Source organism: Cervus canadensis, chromosome 1 (genome assembly GCF_019320065.1).
Source record: "Cervus canadensis isolate Bull #8, Minnesota chromosome 1, ASM1932006v1, whole genome shotgun sequence".
NCBI lineage: Eukaryota > Metazoa > Chordata > Mammalia > Artiodactyla > Cervidae > Cervus > Cervus canadensis.
Window position 1 is genome coordinate 115540483 of NC_057386.1, and position 14294 is coordinate 115554776.

General features: G+C 45.7%; 1 non-coding gene across 1 annotated transcript; it reads right to left on the reverse strand.

Moving 5' to 3' along the window:
- Positions 1–13838: 13838 nt before the first annotated feature.
- On the reverse strand, positions 13839–13911 carry TRNAW-CCA. Its single transcript has one exon. It is a non-coding gene; the product is annotated as a tRNA-Trp (tRNA).
- Between the last annotated feature and the right edge of the window lie 383 nt (positions 13912–14294).

The window sequence follows — 14294 nt, forward strand, 5'->3', positions numbered from 1 at the left end:
ACATCCTGTATCTTCACTGTCCAGTGTAGTTGCCACTAGCCACACGAGGTTACTGAAAACCTGCAGGGTGGCTAATGTCACTGCAGAACTTAATTTTAGTCTTAGTTAATATAAACCTAAATCTCAAAAGCCACACATGGCTAGTGGCTGCCATATTGAATGGTGTGGGTCTAGAGGATTCAGTGAGATGGTACTTATAAAGAACTTACATACCGCCCAGCACAGAATGGCTGTCCGTATGAACTAACCATCATCATCAACCTCATAGCCCTCAAGATCCATCTGTGGGAATACATCCAATGCTTTCTAATAACTATAAATGGAGTATGTAGCCTTTAAAAAAAGTGACTTGATATGTTATAGACCCATAACTTATATAATATTGTACATCAACTGTGCTTCAGTTTTTAAAAATCCATCTGTTTCAGCCCCTTGCTCAGCATCGTCCCTGTTTCTCCCCCAGTGGTAGGGGACAAGGCCCTCATGGCCCCCGGCTTCTCCCACCACCTAATCATCATTGACATCCTCTCTCAGCCTCTTGCAGTCTTTCTATCCGCTGAGGGTTTTGCTTCTCTGTCACTCCGACCCCCTTAATTCCCCTGTGAGTCAGATGATGCGAGTGCCCTTTGGAGAAGGCTGGGAGCCCTCCCAATGTTCTTCTCGAACCTGAAAGAGCCCTTTTACTGAAATGGCGTGGGGTTTCTGTTCCTCGCTTAAAAGAGAGACTGGCGAAGGCATGGCAGCCTTGGGCTTTGGGGAGCTCTTCTGTGCCGTCCCCACTGTGCTCTTGTGAGGTCTCACACACACTCAGCCTGCGCGCTCGTAAGGATCAAGCCTGCCTGTGAATATCCATTAACTTAATGGAGAGACGAGACCATCACGGCGATCAAGCCGTTTCTGTACAACCGCACGGAGCGGCGGCCACGGGGAATGTCTCTAGTTGGCATGTTTCTCCTCCAGCTGGAAAGGGACGAGAAGGAAGGAGGGCCAGCGAAGTGGCCACCTTCCCCTTTTCCCAGAGTGGGAATAGGGGATTATCCGGAGGTTACTGCCTGATTCCCAGGAGCTAAAAGCAGAGGAGGACAGGCCAGAGCCCTGGAGCAGGCTGCAAAAGACTCTGTCCTGCACAAGCTGTCTGCCCCTAGGCTAGTTCCTTAACCTGTATGAGTCTTGATTTCTTTATATGGGAAGTGGACGGAATAATAGTGCCTATATGATAGCCTATCATAAAGAGCTACTTTGAGGCTTTAAGTGTGAGGAAATGCCAGACAATAACAGAACTAACATTTATGGTGGGCTTATTCTATATCAGGCATTGTGCCACATGCTTTCTCCACACTCGTTCATTTACTCCTAACACCCTGTTAAGGGAGGTTCCATTACTAATCCTACTTTACAGATGAAGAAGCTGCATCTCAGAGAGGTTAAGACACTTGCCCAAAGACACACAGCTAGTGAGAGGAAGATCTGGGATTTGAACCCAGAGCTATCTGGCTCTACATGTTTCAGCACTGGGAAATACTTCCAAAGGCCCAGGACAAGGCTAAGATGTGCACTTTCCTAGTGGAGAGAGACCCAGTAACTAAAGTACTAGCCCATACCCTGTCAGGAGTTCTCATTTCTAGCTTCACATTATAATCACATGAGAAAACTTTTAAACATGCCAATGCCCAAAGATGACCACAGACCAACTAAATCAGAATCTCTGGGAGGTGGGGCCCCAGATCTCAGTATCTTAAGCTCCCCCAACATATTTCCAATTTGCAGCCCAGGAAGGGAATCACTGACTTAGAGCAGGGGTCCCCAATCTCCAGGGTCATGGACCAGAACCAGCGGCCTGTTAGGAACCGGGCCAGAGAGCAGGAAATGGGCAGCCGGTGAGTGAGCGAAGCTTCGTCTGTATTTAGAGCTGCTTCCCACACTTCCGGCGTCCCTGTCTCCCATTGCTTCTCCCCAGATGGGACCAGCTAGTTGCAGGGAAGCAAACTCAGGGCTCCCACTGATTCTGCATTATGGTGAGTTGTATAGTTGTTTCATTATATATCACAATGTAATAATAATAGAAAGAAAACGCACAATGCACTTGAGTCATTCCGAAACCATCCCCACACCCCCACCACCCGGTGATCTGGGGGAAAACTGTCTTCCACAAAACTGGGTCTGGTGGCAAAAGGTTGGGGACTGTGGGCATAGAGCCTGAGCTCTGAGCGCCCAGGGGGAGGATGCAAGTGATGGGAACAAAAGACTCAACACGGGAGAGTGGGGTGTGGCCACAAAGGCTGTCCCCGCGCTCCCCTCAGCTCTTCGGCATTATCTCCGTAGGATCCCAAGGTCTGTTTATTCTCCACGCATAATGAAGCCTGACGGGGGTTAAGATGGGCACTCAGTGCTGGAGGGAAGGTGGGAGGAGGATTTCCGTGGGTGTGTAATTACAGCCCCCACACGTCCAGTGTTAACGATCCTTCTCCTGCATCTCATCTAGAGGTTTGGTAAACAAAGTGAGAAGGGAAGGTCCGGGTGACAGGCACAGCTGTGCTTCCCAGGACAGCATCCGGGCAGGAGTCAAAAAACCAACACTCCTTGGTGGAGTGGGTTTGGTGAAGGGTGTTAAGTGGCAGGAGTGAGGTCACTCTAATATGGCCATTCTATAGATAGGCAGAACCAAACGTCACTGTCTCTGCTCCTAAAATAGCTGCCCTGGGCCCCACGGCACCCTGTCCATCCCCAGGATAACCTCTGCAGGGACCTGTTTCCACCCACCCAGACACACTGAACACTCTTTGGGAGCTGCTGGTCAAAATGCCCCATCCTCTCTTGGCTGGGAAGTAGACACGTGACCCAGCCTGGACCACTGTCTCCTAGGACTCTGGCTCTTAAGCACAGTGAACACGGAGTGGAAGAGGGTGGAGCTGACGCATTGTTAACCACCAAGACCTGAGGCCCATTGGTTTGTACTGCTGCCCGGAGCCCCAGCGTGTCAAAATCCTCTTCATTCATGGAGTCGTTGTTTGGTTATTCTTTGGTTCTATGAGTGCTTCCATCATTTGTTTTGGTCCAAGTTAGCTCAGTGATACAGTGTCCGATGTTTTGTAGGTGAAGGCCTGGAAACAGAGCCCTGAAGTAGCCAAAGTAGCTTTGCGCCCATTGTTACAGGTCTTTAAACTCATGGAATATTAGAATTAGAGGGGATTTGGTTGACCAGTTCCCTCCCTCCTGGGTAAATCCTGTAGCCCACGCCAAGACGTTGTCCAGCCTTCTAGTGGGAAGCCCTCTGCTTCCCAGAGAATCTGCTTTCATGGGTTTTGACCAGTTCAGCCACTTACTAGCTGTGTGATTTGGGGGGAAACCACTTAACTCCTCTGAGCCTCAATTTGTGTGTGTTATACTGTAGTGTGTTTTGAATGAGATGATGTATGTAAAATACTCCATATGTAGTAAATGCAGTTAAAGGCAGTTGTTGTTCACTTGTTGTTCAGTCGCTAAGTCATGTCCGACTCTTTGCGACCCCATGGACTGCAGCACTCCAGGCTTCCATGTCCATCACCAACTCCCGAAGCTTGCTCAAACTCACGTCCATCGAGTTGGTGATGCCATCCAACCATCTCATCCTCTGTCATCCCCTTCCCCTCCTGCCTTCAGTCTTTCCCAGCATTGGGGTCTTTTCTAATGAATCAGTTCTTCGCATCAGGTGGCCAGAGTATTGGAGCTTCAGCATCAGTCCTTCCAATGAATATTCAGGACTGATTTCTTTTAGGATTGACTGACTTGATCTCCCAGAGTTTGCTCAAATTTATGTCCATTGAGTCTGTGATGCTATCTATATACCATCACTTGTATGGAAATGAAATCGACCTGGTCCCAGAGCCCCCATTGATAGCATAGACTCAAATATCTTTGGGAAACACTTCCAGCTCTTAATGTTACTAGGCCCAGAATGCTTGGGGAAATAACTCCATATAACACAGGAATAACTGTGGTGCAGGGCTTGAGTTTCATTGTCTCTTGCTGGCTGGTCTTTGAGCCACAACTTCAGGGTGGTCTCCAGGGATCAAAGGAAGCGTTGAATCCACCAGTACAGTCAACAGGGAAGAAAATTGTTTCTTGTGGCAGGAGAAAGAAAAAAAAGGAAATTATTTGGTCCAGTGCTTCCAGATCCCATCTTGAACATGTCCATCACCCATCACCTCACTGAGTAATTGCATACACAGTTCCTAAGTTAAGCTCAAATTAGATGCTGTGGCCTACATTGGGGGAACAACATAATTCACTCTGCTAAATTTGGCCCCAGGATTCCATGTTTATAAATCCAGCCCAGCGTGGGATCTAGGACAAATAAAACTCTATTCCCTGGACAGGTTCTGATGAGGCATCCATTCTTATTGCCAGCCCTATTAAAGTTCCTCAGAATCCCAAGACTTGTAAAGGGGTGGTGATCCATGTCAGAGTTCTCAAACTCAGACGCCTGCAGAGGCTAGGCAAGTAATATCAGCGAATGAAGAGGCAGGATGGGTATTGTGTGAATTGGAGGACACGCACTCAGTCTCATGGAGGGAGCCACTACTCCGCCAATAATTGCCACGTGGGATATGAGCCCAGAGTTGCCAAGCCCAGCTCCATCTCTTAGCAGCTGTGTGACCTCAGTCAAGTCACTTAATGTGACTCAATGGTCTCATCTACAAAATGCCTACCTGTTAGGGTGACTCTGAAAATTAAGCATTACACTGAAGTCCTTAGAACACTGCCCATCCCCTAGGAAGAACTCCGTAATGTTGACTGTTACTGGTTTCTAATATTTGTTTATCTGGCTGCGCCTGGTCTTAGTTGCAGCACACGGGATCTTCAGTCTTCGTTGTAACCTGTAGGATCTTTAGTTGTGGCCTGCGGGAGCTAGTTCCCGGGCCAGGGATCAAACCCGGGCCCCCTGCATTGGGAGCATGGGGTCTAAGCCACTGGACCACCAGGGAAGTCCCAGCTGTTACTATTAAGTCAGTAGTTTTCAACAAGGGATTCTCATAACCATTAATGTGAACAAGAATATTCAAACTAGTCTCGTTATAGAGAGGCTCACAATATGGGACAAGACCAGGTTGACTAAAGAATCTTTTATTTGGGCTGAAATGTTGACAACACGATGTACAGTCGTATTGGGACTTCCCTGCTGATCATCACCTTATTCAACTCATGTCTTTAATGTGTTAAAATTTGAACAACTTATTAATGCTTATTTTCTGCAGTGGACTTAGCAAAATATTTTCAGTTAAGGAGTCTTGTGTAATAGAATATCTGGATTCTTGATGAGAGGAAATCTTGGGACTGTTGTTCTAAAACCAGAGTATAGATCTGAGTTTGACACCAAATATGCTGAGATCCTTGACTTCATCAGTTCAGTTCAGTTCAGTCGCTTGACTTCATAATGATACTCAAAAGGACACTTACTGGTTACTCATGGAGGATGCAAGCGAGCCAACGCTTTACTGTGAAAAAAATAGAAAAATAATGGGAAAGAAATATTTATGGTGGCTCTTCTAAAAGAACTGTATCTCAGGCTAGCCCAGTAGCAGGTGACACTTTGTAGGTACATTCCAAATAAAGTGTGAACACAGAATTACAGAATTAGAGCATCACCCTTTTTGCAACCCCTGTAGAATTAATTGATTTAGGGACTGAGCACAAATAGCTACTAGTATCACCAAAATACAAAATACCTGCTCTGAAGTAGTCTTACAAAAAGAGATGAACATAAATTTAACATAGCCTCTAGATCCAACTACTGATTTACAAGAGAGCACAAAGGCCAGAAGAGTAATATGATGAATTCAAGAAGATATAGCAAAGTAAAGACTACAGGACACCTACAGGAAAAAGAACCCAGTGTCTTCGATGATAAATTACAAGGACAAAGAAAGTTATAGAGGAAGGAATCTATAGATTTTTAAAGACTTGAGTGATATGAACCAAACATAATATATGGACTTTATTTGGATCCTGTGGTAGCAAAATAATGGTCTCGGAAGATGATTGTTTCCTAATGCCTAGAACATGTGAGTATGTTACCTTCCAGGGCAGTCCCTGACACATCTGGGTATGGGATCCCGAGTGTCCCAAAGCTTGTGTTCACCTGCTCATGGACAGGCTCGGAGCCCAGCTAGTCCCAGGGCAGGGTCTGGCTCGCTGTGAGCTGGCTGGGTCCACAGGCTTCGAGACTGTGGTTTTCTTGCGTCTGGTGTCTGCCAGATGAGTCTGGTACCCCCTGAGGGTGGGGCCGGAACCAGGGGATTCTGGGACTGTGGGCAGAGCTGAGTCCTGGACCCTCTGATGGGCAGGGCCACATCCAGAGGCAGCTGTGGGGCTCAGGGAATCTCTTTTTTTTATTGGAGGATAATGGCTTCACAATATTGTGTTGGTTTCTGCCATACATCAACATGAATCAGCCATACGTATACACGTGTCCCCCCTCCCACCTCCAGCCCCATCCCACCCCTCTCGGTTGTCACAGAGCCCCAGTTTGAGCTCCCTGGGCCATACAGCCAATTCCCACTGGCTATCTGTTTTACATACGGTAATGTATATGTTCCCATGCTACTCAATTCACCGCACCGCCTCCTTCCCGCACTGTGTCCAAAGTCTGCTCTCTATGTCTGTCTCTCTATTACTGCCCTGCAAATAGGTTCATCAGTACCATGTTTCTAGATTCCATATATATGCGTTAATATACAGTATTTTTCTCTTTCTGACTTGCTTCACTCTGAATAAAAGGCTCTAGGTCATCCACCTCACTAGAACTGACTCAAATGTGTTCCTTTTTACGACTGAGTAATATTCCCCTGTATAAATGTACTGCAGTTTCTTTATCCATTCATTTGTTGATGGACATCTGGGTTGCTTCCATGCCCTAACTATCGTAAATAGTGCTGCAATGAACATTGCGATACATGTGTCTTATTTCAATTATGGTTTTTTCAGGGTATATACTCAGTAGTGGGATTGCTGGGTCATATGATAGTTTTATTCCTAGTTTTTTAAGGAATCTCCGTACTGTTAGCCACAGTGACTACATCAGTTTACATTCCCACCAACAGTGCAAGAGGATTCCCTTTTTTCCACACCCTCTCCAGCGTTTATTGTTTGTAGATTTTTTTTATGATGGCCATTCCGACCAGTGTGAAGTGATACCTCATTGTAGTTTTGATTTGCATTTCTCTAATAATGCAAGATGATGAGCATCTTTTCATGTGTTTATTAGCCATCCGTATGTCTTTGGAGAAATGTCTGTTTAGGTCTTCTGCCCACTTTTTGATTAGGTTGGCTGTTTTTCTGGTATTGAGCTGCTTGCATATTTGGAGATTAATTCTTTGTCAGTTGTTTCCTTTGCTATTATTTTCTCCTGTTCTGAGGGTTGTCTTTTCACCTTGTTCATAGTTTCCTTTGCTATGCAAAAACTTTTAAGTTTAATTAGGTCCCACTTGTTTATGTTGAAGCTGAAACTCCAATACTTTGGCCACCTCATGCAAAGAGTTGGCTCATTGGAAAAGACCCTAATGCTGGGGAGGATTGGGGGCAGGAGGAGAAGCGGATGACAGAAGATGAGATGGCTGAATGGCATCACCGACTCGATGGACATGGTTTTGGGTAAACTCCGGGAGTTGGTAATGGACAGGGAGGCCTGGCGTGCTGCGATTCATGGGGTCGCAAAAAGTCAGACACGGCTGAGCAACTGAACTGAACTGAACTGAACTGAACTGTTTACTCAGGGAGCCTTAAGGCAGTCTGAGCTGCTGGGTGGGGCTGTGTCCCAACTCAGTTGCTTGGCCTGAGCTGTCCCAGCATTGATACCTGCAGGCTCTCCGGTGGGGCCAGTTCTTGGTGCTAATGAGCTGGAGGGAGGATTCCAGGGTGTCCACCAGCAACAGCATCCTTGCAGTAGAAGGAACTCCCAAGAATTGCTGCCACAAGTGTCTGTGTCCCCCAGGGGGGCGAGCCGCAGCTGCCCTCCCCCACCCTCTCCAGGAGACTCTCCCAGACCAGCAGGTCAGTCTGGCCCAGACTCCTATCAAGTTACTTCTTCTGCCCTGTGTCCCGGTTCACGTAAGATTTTGTGTGCGTCCTTAAAGGATGAAGCCTTTATTTTCTACAGCCTCCTGGGACCCCTGAAGCCCCCCAGCCTTCAAAGTCAAATGCTCTGGGGACTCATCTTCCCAGTTCAGGACCCCCAGAGCTCAATGTGGGGTTCAGACCCCTCACTCCTGTGGGAGGACCTCTACAATGTAATTATTCTCCAGCTTGTGGGGCACCCTGCTGGGGATATGGAACTTGGCTATGTCGTGAGTCAGCCCCTCTTTGTCATTGTGGTTCCTGCTATACGTCTTTAGTTCTAGAATTTCTTCTCTATTAGGTTCCAGCCTTTTTCATCAGTGGTGGTTTGGTAGGCAGTTGTGATTTTGGTGTGAACGTGAGAGGAGGTGGGCTCAGGGTCTTTCTATTCTGCCGTCTTAGCCAGTTGCCCCTTGATGTCACATGGCCAGACACTCGGTATTTAGCAGAGCCCGCCAGCAAGGTTGGCGTGGCTTTTTAGACAGCATTCAGGCCTATACTTTAGATGGTATATAGTTCAATGCCTTAGATGGTATATTCATTTTGCAGGACGGCTGTAACGAAGTTCCCCAAACCAGGGAGCTAAAAAACTTCAAAAATGTATTCTTTCATTGGAAATGAAAGAAAGTTTCGTTTCCAAATTTCCTCCTAGTTTGCAAGCTAAGAGTCCAAAATCAAGGTGTCAGCAAAGTTGGTTCCTTCTGGATGCTTTAAGGTGGGGTTCGCCACCATTCAGGATCTAATGCCTGATGATCTGAGGTGGAGCTGGTGTGATAATAGGAATAAAGTGTACAGCAAATAAAGTGTACTTAAATCATCCAGCAACCATCCCACCCATCCCCATCTTGGTCTGTGGAAAGTGTCTTCTGTGAAACTGGTCCCTGATGCCAAAACGGTTGGGGACCAATGGTCTAAGGGATAAACAGTCCCTCACCTCCCTCCTAACTGGTGGCTGCTGGCAGTCCTGGGTCTTCCCCGGCTTTGTAAGACATATTGCTCCAGTCTCTACCTCTGTCTTCACGTTCCATTCTCTCCCAGTGAAATTGCCTCCAAATATCCCTTTCCTGATAAGAACATGAGTCACTGGATTGAAGGTGCACCCTAGTCCAGTAAGACCTCATTTTAACTTCATCATATATGAAAAATTCCTATTTCCAAATAAGGTCTCATTCATGGGTACCAAGGGTTAGGACACAATCCAGTCCACTACAAATGGCAAGGTCTTCCTCCAAACCCCAGCCTCCTCCTCTACCAAAGATCCTTCTAGTGCAATGTTATCTGCCAAGTCATATGACTCATATAGCAGGGCTGCTTGGACGGCAGCTTGGACTCACTCTAGAGCCCTTTCTTGCTGCTGGGCTCTATGAGAAACCTAGCAGCCTTTCATGTCATGCAATAAATATGTCAGAGAATTACTTTCAACTGGAAAATGATCTCTCTTCAAAACCCAGAGAAGCTCACCAAGCATTGTGCTTCTTTTTGAGTGTTGAGTGTTGTTGTTTGAGTGGTGTTGTTGTTGTTGAGTGGCTAAGTCATGTCTGACTCTTTGTGACCCCATGAACTGCAGAGCTCCAGGCTTCCCTGTCCTCCACTGTCTCCCTGAGCTTGCTCAAACTCATGTCCAGTGAGTCGGTGAGGCTATCCAACTATCTCATCTTCTGTCGTCCCCTTCTCCTGCCCTCAATCTTTCCCAGCATCAGAGTCTTTTCCAATGAGTTGGCTCTTTGCATCAGGTAGCAAAAATATTGGAGCTTCAGCTTCAGCATTAGTCCTTCCAATGAATATTCAGGACTGATTTCCTTTAGGATTAACTGGTTTGATCTTGTTGCAGTCCAAGGGACTCTCAAGAGAGAGTGTTACAAGGTGCAAAATACAGTAACTTGTCCTCAACATAAGAGGGGATATACTGATGTGCTTCAGATCACTGGGCCCCAAAAAACTTCACTAATATGGCAAGCTCCTGAGTCATAACAGGTTTTCACTCCCACCTTCTGTAGCAAATTTGTCTTCTCAAGGCATCCAGGGTACTTAGCACTTTTTGTTCAGTTGGTTAAATGAACATAAAGTCATTGATGTAGTAGACCTATATGATACTCTACAGAATTTCTAGGGAGTCCAGGTCCCTTTGGACTATGTTCAGGAAGAGAATTGTAAATTAACATAACCCTGGAGAAAGACCTTGAATTTATCTCTTATCTGTCCCGTGCAAATGAAAACTGCTTCCAAGTCTCGTTCTTGACAGTTATTGAAAAGCATGCATTCAGTGGCTGTACGTCTTCAGAGAAGAGACCAAATAGTCTTTTCTAGTAAAGAATCTGCAACTAGAATGTGATGTGGTCAGAGCTACAATTGATGATATTTGAGGTCATCCTCTATCACCTACCATGATCTGCCTAGTTTCTCCAGGAGCTAGACTGATTAATTAGGAATGTGAGTCCAATGTCCATGCATTCTATAAATCCTTGTGTGGGAGATACTCATCTCCATCTTCCCCCTGGAATATTGTTTGTTTTTTCTTTGCTCTCTTGGCTTGGAGGAAGTAGTTTCAGGGGTTTCCACTTGGCCCTTCCTAGCACAATGACTTACTTCACAGGTCAAAGGACCAATGTGAACATGAGGGTCATGCCCCCAATTAACTACATCCATTCAGACTGTACATTCGAAAACGGGGATGACCAACAGCTGGTCTAAAGCATCACATTGGTCCATCTCCCATAATAAGTCTAGGAGATGAAGCTGGGATAGGCATACCTCACCGAGCTTCTCACATGCCGCATTTGTTTTCACAAATTGAAGGTTTGTAGCGACCCTACATCAAGTCTATCGCTGCCACTTGCTCACTCCCTGTCTCTGTGCCATGTGGTAACGCTGGCACTAGTTCAGACTTTTTCATTTTTATTTGTTATGTTGATCTGTGATCAGTGGTCTTTGATAATGACCATTTCAAAAAGATTATGACTTACTGAAGGCTCAGGTGATGGTTAGCATTTTGTAGCCTTAAAGTATTATTTAAGATATATATATTGTCTTTTAAGACATAACACTATTATACACATAGCCTACAGTATACTGTAAACATTACTTTTATATACACTGGAAATGAAAAAGTTCACATGATTTCCTGTATTGTGATACTCATTTTATCGCAGTGGTCTGAAGGTGAACTCTCAATATCTCCGAGATACACACACACTCTCAGACAGGAACCACTATGGTGCTTTGGGTCTGCGGGTGTCAGTTTCAACTCATACCCTATCACCCTGTATTGATTTTCTCACTGCCAGCACACCTTGCCACAGACTTGCTGGCTTAGAATAGAATGTGCTTGTATTATGGCATTGAAGTAAACGATTGCAAGGTTCAGTTCTGTTCAGTCCAATCGCTCAGTCGTGTCCAACTCTTTGTGACCCCATGAATCGCAGCACGCCAGGCCTCCCTGTCCATCACCAACTCCCGGAGTTTACCCAAAACCATGTCCATCGAGTCGGTGATGCCATCCAGCCATCTTATCCTCTGTCGTCCCCTTCTCCTCCTGCCCCTAATCCTTCCCAGCATCAGGGTCTTTTCCAGTGAGTCAACTCTTTGCATGAGGTGGCCATAGTGTTAGGGTTTCAGCATCAGTCCTTCCAATGAACACCCAGGACTGATCTCCTTTAGGATGGACTGGTTGGATCTCCTTGCAGTCCAAGGGACTCTCAAGAGTCTTCTCCAACACCACAGTTCAAAAGCATCAATTCTTCAGTGCTCAGCTTTCTTCACCGTCCAACTCTCATATCCATACATGACTACTGGAAAAACCATAGCCTTGACTAGATGGACCTTGGTTGGCAAAGTAATGTCTCTGCTTTTAAATATGCTATCCAGGTTGGTCATAATTTTCCTTCCAAGGAGTAAGCGTCTTTTAATTTCATGGCTGCAATCACCATCTGCAGTGATTTTGGAGCCCAAAAAAAATAAAGTCAGCCACTGTTTCCCCATCTATTTCCCATGAAGTGATGGGACCAGATGCCATGATCTTAGTTTTCTGAATGTTGAGCTTTAAGCCAACTTTTTCACTCTCCTCCTTCACTTCATCAAGAGGCTTTTTAGTTCCTCTTCACTTTCTGCCATAAGAGTGGTGTCATCTGCATGTCTGAGGTTACTGATATTTCTCCCGGCAATCTTGATTCCAGCTTGTGCTTCCTCCAGCCCAGCGTTTCTCATGATGTACTCTGCATATAAATTAAATGAGCAGGGTGACAATATACAGCCTTGACGTACTCCTTTTCCTATTTGGAACCAGTCTGTTGTTCCATGTCCAGTTGTAACTGTTGCTTCCTGACCTGCATACAGGTTCAGTCCCACACTATTTGTTGTGTACCCAGTATGTACCAGCTACTGTGCTGCATGCCAGGGATATGTTTTGGAGTAATAAGGGCACGGTCGCTGACCTCAGAGTGCTTATGGTCTAGTGTGGTGATAGTGCATAAATAAGTAAGTAAACACTAAATAAAAACAGGGGGGAAAAGGGAGTAACATTTACTTGTTATCTCACAGTTCTGTAGGTCAGAATTCTGAGTGTATCATGACTCCATGAGTCCTCCTGTCAGTCTTATAATGCCAAATTCAAGGTGTTGGCAAGGCTGGGTTTCTTTCCAGAGGTTCTGAGGATGAATCTGCTCCCAAGCCTATTCAGGTTGTTGGTCAAACTCATTTCCTTATGATTGTAGGATTGAGGTCCCACTTCCTTGCTGGAAGCCAGTCTTTACTCATAGAGACTGCCCACATTTTTTCTCATGCTCTCATGTGACCTCCCTCTAGCATTGGTGGGTTGAGTCGCTCCCTTGCTTTGAATGTCTCTGACTTTCCCTTCTGTCTCCAGCTGGAGAAGAGTCTCCACTCTTGAGGGCTCAAGATGAATCAAGTGATGAGTTTAGACCCACTTGGTTAATCCAGGATTATCTCCCTTTCTTAACACATTATTGACTGAGGGACTTTGGCAGACACTAATGCCTGTGGCCAGTGATTTGTTATGTAAGTGAATATTGAAACGCTCTGGTCAATAAGGTTCGGGTAACAAAAGACGTATTACTACATTTCTGGTCAATAAGCTGTTAAAAATCTGGAATCTTCATTACATCTTCAAAGTCCCTTTTTCTGTGTAATGTAACATGTTCCCAGGATCTAGGAATTAGGGTATGGACATTCCAGGGTGAATGATATTGTTCTGTTTACCACACCCCAGCATGCAGATACTTGAAGGAATATCGTAGCTCTATCTTCTGGGTGAAAAACTAAGAACATCACAGCTGTACTCGCTACCATGACCCTGCAGGGTCCTTCCTCGTAGAAACTCTGCCCTCTCTCTCAGCTGATGGATTATAGGGAACTTATATAGGATGGATATAGGATTATATGGGAACTCATTCAAGGCATGGAAATTGGGATCGTGATTTTCCTTGGAAATAACTGACTTCAGTCTTCTGTGCATCCATTTTTTTTTAATCTTCTTTGATTATACAGATTTAGAAACTCATTTGTTGACCATTTTTCTATCCTGCCCAGAAACATCATGATCTATTAAGCATCTCAATGGACCCCTAAAGGTCAAGTGACCCTGGCTGCCACTCTGACTTGCTGCCTATGACAGTCATTGTACCCTCCTTCTTTTTTTGTTGTTGTTGTTGTTTTTACTATTTATTTATTTGGCTGCACCAGGTCTTAGTTGTGGCATATGGGACCTTTAGTTGTGGCATCTGGGAATCTAGTTTCCTGACCAGGGATTGAACCTGGGCCCCCTGCATTGGGAGCATGGAGTCTTAGCCACTAGACCATCAGGGAAGCCCCTAACCTCCTTGCTTCTGATGTTGAGAGTTGCCTGCTGGCCTCTGCTCCCGAATCCCACCATTCCCTTTGCTACCAAGTTCTGTAGCAGGGTCTCTGCCAGCCCCACCCTCAGAGGGCACCACTAGAGAATCTCCCAATGATGTTGGCTCCCCCTTATTGGCACCCTCCTCATGGCGTTGGTGAAAGGATGGTGCACCAGGCCTTCCCAAGGAATCTAGTCATCTAATGATTTTCTGCTCTTAGGTAGTAGAGCCCCTCTAGCATTTTCACTCCTCCAAGACTTTTGATCCCTTCCTCCAATCTGCCATCTCTGCTTCATTTGCTGTGAGACAGTTTCCCCAAGCACCCAGGCAGCGTACCAAGATTGGCACCTGGGG